Here is a 7,361-nt window from a genome sequence, read left to right as displayed (position 1 = left end):
GTATCCCTTGAACCTTCTTATTGACGATGAAATACAGAAATTGCATCCGAATTTAATACAAAAGGCACAATGCCGACTTAAGTACAAGAGGACAGACACTCTCACTTTCTATGATTTGAACCTCTCCTGTGAGTCTAGTTTTAGATTCAGATGCTTCACTTCCGGTTTCCTGTATACCTTGGACCGTCTTATTGACGATGAAACACAGAAACTGCATCCGAATTTAATACAAAAGGCACATTGCCGACTTTAGTACAAGAGGACTGACGCTCTCACTTTCTATGATTTGAACCTCTCCTGTGGGTCCAGGTTTAGATTCCGATGCTTCACTTCAGGTTTACTGTATCCCTTGAACCTTCTTATTGACGATGAAATACAGAAATTGCATCCGAATTTAATACAAAAGGCACAATGCCGACTTAAGTACAAGAGGACAGACACCCCAACTTTCTACGATTTGAACCTCTCCGGTGAGTCTAGTTTTAGATTCCGATGCCTCACTTCAGGTTTACTGTATCCCTTGGACCTCCTTATTGACGAGGAAACACAGAAATTGCATCCAAATTTAATACAAATGTCACAATGCCGACTTAAGTACAAGAGGACTGACATTCTAACTGTCTATGATTTGAACCTCACCTGTGAGTCTAGTTTTAGATTCCGATGCTTCACTTCAGGTTCACTGTATCCCTTGGACCTTCTTATTGACGATGGAACACAGAAATTTAATCCGAATTTAATACAAAAGACACAATGACGACTTAAGTACAAAAGGACTGACACTCTAACTTTCTGTGATTTGAATCTCTCCTGTGAGTCCAGTTTTAGATACCGATGCTTCACTTCAAGTTTACTGTATACCTTGGACCTTCGTATTGACTATGAAACACAGAAATAGCATCGGAATTAAATTCAAAAGGCACAATTCCGACTTCAGTTCAAGAGGACTGACTTTCTAAATTTCTATTATTTGAACCTCTCCTTTGAGTCCAGTTTTGGATTCCGATGCTACACTTCAGGTTTACTGTATACCATGGACCTTCTTATTGACGATGAAGCACATAAATTGCATCGGAATGAAATTGAAATGGCACAATGCCGACTTAAGTAGAAGAGGACTGACACTCTAACTTTCTACGATTTGAACCTCTCCTGTGAGTTTAGTTTTAGATTCCGATGCTTCACTTCAGGTTCACTGTATACCTTGGACCTTCTTATTTGCGACGAAACACAGAAATTGCATCGGAATTCAATTCAAAAGGCACAATGCCGACTTAAGTAGAAGTGGACTGACACTCTAACTTTCTAGGATTTGAACCTCTCCTGTGAGTTTAGTTTTCGATTCCGATGCTTCACTTCAGGTTCACTGTATCCCTTGGACCTTCTTATTGACGATGAAACACAGAACTTTCATCCGAATTTAATACAAAAGACACAATGACGACTTAAGTACAAAAGGACTGACACTCTAACTTTCTATGATTTGAATCTCTGCTGTGAGTCCAGTTTTAGATACCGATGCTTCACTTCAAGTTTACTGTATACCTTGGACCTTCGTCTTGACGATGAAACACAGAAATAGCATCGGAATTAAATTCAAAATGCACAAGGCCGACTAAAGTACAAGAGGACTGACACTCTAACTTTCTATGATTTGAACCTCTCCGGTGAGTCCAGTTTTAGATTCCGACGCTTCACTTCAGGTTTACTGTATCCCTTGTACCTTCTTATTGATGATGAAATACAGAAATTGCATGCGAATTTAATACAAAGGGCACAATGCCGACTTAAGTACAAGAAGACTGACACTCTATCTTTCTATGATTTGAACCTCTCCTGTGAGTCCAGTTTTAGATTCCGATGCCTCACCTCAGGTTTTACTGTATCCCTTGGACCTTCATATTGACGATGAAACACAGAAATTGCATCTGGAATTAATACAAAAGGCACAATGCCGACTTAAGTACAAGAGGACAGACACTTTCACTTTCTATGATTTGAACCTCTCCTGTGAGTCCAGTTTTAGATTCAGATCCTTCACTTCCGGTTTCCTGTATACCTTGGACCGTCTTATTGACGATGAAACACAGAAACTGCATCCGAATTCAATACAAAAGACACAATGACGACTTAAGTACAAAAGGACTGACACTCTAACTTTCTATGATTTGAATCTCTGCTGTGAGTCCAGTTTTAGATACCGATGCTTCACTTCAAGTTTACTGTATACCTTGGACCTTCGTATTGACGATGAAACACAGAAATAGCATCGGAATTAAATTCAAAATGCACAAGGCCGACTGAAGTACAAGAGGACTGACACTCTCACTTTCTATGATTTGAACCTCTCCTGTGGGTCCAGGTTTAGATTCCGATGCTTCACTTCAGGTTTACTGTATCCCTTGAACCTTCTTATTGACGATGAAATACAGAAATTGCATCCGAATTTAATACAAAAGGCACAATGCCGACTTAAGTTCAAGAGGACTGACACTCTACCTTTCTATGATTTGAACCTCTCCTGTTAGCCCAGTTTTAGATTCCAATACTTCACTTCAGGTTTTTCTGTATCCCTTTGGACCTTTTTATTGATGATGAAACACAGAAATTGCATCCGAATGTAATACAAACGGCACAATGCCGACTTAAGTACAAGAGGACTGACACCCTAACTTTCTATGATTTAAACCTCTCCGGTGAGTCCAGTTTTAGATTCCGATGCTTCACTTCAGGTTTACTGTATCCCTTGGACCTCCTTATTGACGAGGAAACACAGAAATTGCATCCAAATTTAATACAAATGACACAATGCCGACTTAAGTACAAGAGGACTGACATTCTAACTGTCTATGATTTGAACCTCTCCTGTGAGTTTAGTTTTAGATTCCGATACTTCACTTCAGGTTCACTGTATACCTTGGACCCTCTTACTTGCGACGAAACACAGAAATTGCATCGGAATTCAATTCAAAAGGCACAATGCCGACTTAAGTAGAAGTGGACTGACACACTAACTTTCTAGGATTTGAACCTCTCCTGTGAGTTTACTTTTCGATTCCGATGCTTCACTTCAGGTTCACAGTATCCCTTGGACCTTCTTATTGACGATGAAACACAAAACTTTCATCCGAATTTAATACAAAAGACACAATGACGACTTAAGTACAAAAGGACTGACACTCTAACTTTCTATGATTTGAATCTCTCCTGTGAGTCCAGTTTTAGATACCGATGCTTCACTTCAAGTTTACTCTATACCTTGGACCTTCGTATTGACGATGAAACACAGAAATAGCATCAGAATTAAATTCAAAATGCACAAGGCCGACTAAAGTACAAGAGGACTGAGACTCTAACTTTCTATGATTTGAACCTCTCCAGTGAGTCCAGTTTTAGATTCCGACGCTTCACTTCAGGTTTACTGTATCCCTTGTACCTTCTTATTGATGATGAAACACAGAAATTGCATGCGAATTTAATACAAAGGGCACAATGCCGACTTAAGTACAAGAAGACTGACACTCTATCTTTCTATGATTTGAACCTCTCCTGTGAGCCCAGTTTTAGATTCCGATGCTTCACTTCTGGTTTCCAGTATACCTTGGACATTCTTATTGACGATGAAACACAGCAATTGCATCCGAATTTAATACAAAAGGCACAGTTCCGACTTAAGTACAAGAGGACTGACACTTTCACTTTCTATGAATTGAACCACCCCTGTGAGTCCAGTTTTAGATTCCGATGCTTCACTTCAGGTTTCCTGTATACCTTGCACCTTCTTATTGACGATGAACCACAGAAATTGCATCCGAATGTAGTACAAAAAGCATAATGCCGACATAAGTACAAGAGGACTGACAATCTCACTTTCTATGATTTGAACCTCTCCTGTGAGTCCAGTTTTAGTTTCCGATTTTTCACTTCAGGTTTACTGTATCCGTTGGACCTTCTTTTTGACGATCAAGCTCAGAAATTGCATCGGAATTTAATTCAAAAGGCACAATGCCGACTTAAGTACAAGAGGACTGACACTCTATCTTTCTATGATTTGAACCTCTCCTGTGAGTCCAGTTTTTGTTTCCGATGCTTCACTTCAGGTTTACTGTATCCCCTGGACCCTGTTATTGACGATGAAACACAGAAATCGCATCCGAATTTAATACAAAAGGCATAAGGCCGACTTAAGTACGAAAGGATAGACACTCTCACTTTCTATGATTTGAACCTCTTCTGTGAGCCCAGTTTTAGATTCCGATGCTTCACTTCTGCTTTCCTGTATACCTTGGACATTCTTATTGACGATGAAACACAGCAAGTTCATCCGAATTTAATACAAAAGGCACAATGCCGATTTAAGTACAAGAGGACTGACGCTCTCCCTTTCTATGATATGAACCTCTCCTGTGGGTCCAGGTTTAGATTCCGATGCTTCACTTCAGGTTTACTGTGTCCCTTGAACCTTCCTATTGACGACGAAATACAGAAATTGCATCCGAATTTAATACAAAAGGCACAATGCCGACTTACGTTCAAGAGGACTGACACTCTACCTTTCTATGATTTGAACCTCTCCTGTTAGCCCAGTTTTAGATTCCGATACTTCACTTCAGGTTTACTGTATCCCTTTGGACCTTCTTATTGATGATGAAACACAGAAATTGCATCCGAATGTAATACAAACGGCACAATGCCGACTTAAGTACAAGAGGACTGACACCCTAACTTTCTATGATTTGAACCTCTCCGGTGAGTCCAGTTTTAGAATCCGATGCTTCACTTCAGGTTTACTGTATCCCTTGGACCTCCTTATTGACGAGGAAACACAGAAATTGCATCCAAATTTAATACAAATGTCACAATGCCGACTTAAGAACAAGATGACTGACATTCTAACTGTCTATGATTTGAACCTCTCCTGTGAGTTTAGTTTTAGATTCCGATGCTTCACTTCACGTTCACTGTATCCCTTGGACCTTCTTATTGACGATGGAACACAGAACTTTCATCCGAATTTAATACAAGAGACACAATGACGACATAAGTACAAAAGCACTGACACTCTAACTTTCTATGATTTGAATCTCTGCTGTGAGTCCAGTTTTAGATACCGATGCTTCACTTCAAGTTTACTGTATACCTTGGACCTTCGTATTGACGATGAAACACAGAAATAGCATCGGAATTAAATTCAAAAAGCACAAGGCCGACTAAAGTACAAGAGGACTGACACGCTAACTTTCTATGATTTGAACTTCTCCGGTGAGTCCAGTTTTAGATTCCGACGCTTCACTTCAGGTTTACTGTGTCCCTTGTACCTTCTTATTGATGATGAAACGCAGAAATTGCATGCGAATTTAATACAAAGGGCACAATGCCGACATAAGTACAAGAAGACTGACACTCTATCTTTCTATGATTTGAACCTCTCCTGTGAGTCCAGTTTTACATTCCGATGCCACACTTCAGGTTTACTGTATCCCTTGGACCTTCATATTGACGATGAAACACAGAAATTGCATCTGGAATTAATACAAAAGGCACAATGCCGACTTAAGTACAAGAGGACAGACACTCTCATTTTCTATGATTTGAACCTCTCCTGTGAGTCCAGTTTTAGATTCAGATGCTTCACTTCCGGTTTCCTGTATACCTTGGACCGTCTTATTGACGATGAAACACAGAAACTGCATCCGAATTCAATACAACAGGCACATTGCCGACTTAAGTACAAGAGGACTGACGCTCTCACTTTCTATGATTTGAACCTCTCCTGTGGGTCCAGGTATAGATTCCGATGCTTCACTTCAGGTTTACTGTATCCCTTGAACCTTCTTATTGACGATGAAATACAGAAATTGCATCCGAATGTAATACAAACGGCACAATGCCGATTTAAGTACAAGAGGACTGACACCCTAACTTTCTATGATTTGAACCTCTCCTGTGAGTCCAGTTTTAGATTCCGATGCTTCACTTCAGGTTTACTGTATCCCTTGGACCTCCTTATTGACGAGGAAACACAGAAATTGCATCCAAATTTAATACAAATGTCACAATGCCGACTTAAGTACAAGAGGACTGACATTCTAACTGTCTATGATATGAACCTCAACTGTGAGTTTAGTTTTAGATTCCGATGCTTCACTTCGGGTTCACTGTATACCTAGGACCTTCTTATTTGCGACGAAACACAGAAATTGCATCGGAATTCAATTCAAAAGGCACAATGCCGACTTAAGTAGAAGTGGACTGACACTCTAACTTTCTAGGATTTGAATCTCTCCTGTGAGTTTAGTTTTCGATTCCGACGCTTCACTTCAGGTTCACTGTATCCGTTGGACCTTCTTATTGACGATGAAACACAGAACTTTCATCCGAATTTAATACAAAAGTCACAATGACGACTAAAGTACAAGAGGACTGACACTCTAACTTTCTATGATTTGAACCTCTCCGGTGAGTCCAGTTTTAGATTCCGACGCTTCACTTCAGGTTTACTGTATCCCTTGTACCTTCTTATTGATGATGAAACACAGAAATTGCATGCGAATTTAATACAAAGGGCACAATGCCGACTTAAGTACAAGAAGACTGACACTCTAACTTTCTATGATTTGAACCTCTCCTGTGAGTCCAGTTTTAAATTCCGATGCCTCACTTCAGGTTTACTGTATCCCTTGGACCTTCATATTGACGATGAAACACAGAAATTGCATCTGGAATTAATACAAAAGGCACAATGCCGACTTAATTACAAGAGGACAGACACTCTCACTTTCTATGATTTGAACCTCTCCTGTGAGTCCAGTTTTAGATTCCGATGCTTCACTTCCGGTTTCCTGTATACCTTGGACCTTTTTATTGACAATGAAACAAAGAAACTGCATCCGAATATAATACAGAAGGCACAATGCCGACTTAAGTACAAGAGGACTGACACTCTAACTTTCTATGATTTGAACCTCTCCTGTGAGTCCAGTTTTGGATTCCGAAGCTTCACTTCAGGTTTACTGTATCCCTTGGACCTTCTTATTGACGATGAAACACAGAAATTGCATCCGAATTTAATACAAAAGGCACAATGCGGACTTAAGTACAAGAGGACTGACACTCTCACTTTCTATGATTAGAACTTCTCCTGTGGGTCCAGGTTTAGATTCCGATGCTTCACCTCAGTTAACTGTATCCCTTGAACCTTCTTATTGACGATGAAACACAGAAATTGCATCCGAATTTAATACAAAACGCACAATGCCGACTTAAGTACAAGAGGACTGACACTCTACCTTTCTATGATTTGAACCTCTGCTGTGAGCCCAGTTTTAGATTCCGATGCTTCACTTCTGGTTTCCTGTATA

The sequence above is a fragment of the Schistocerca americana genome, unplaced genomic scaffold, assembly GCF_021461395.2.
Source record: "Schistocerca americana isolate TAMUIC-IGC-003095 unplaced genomic scaffold, iqSchAmer2.1 HiC_scaffold_29, whole genome shotgun sequence".
In the NCBI taxonomy this organism is placed as follows: domain Eukaryota; kingdom Metazoa; phylum Arthropoda; class Insecta; order Orthoptera; family Acrididae; genus Schistocerca; species Schistocerca americana.
The sequence above is the reverse complement of the archived record's forward strand: the minus strand, read 5'-3'. Positions refer to the sequence as shown.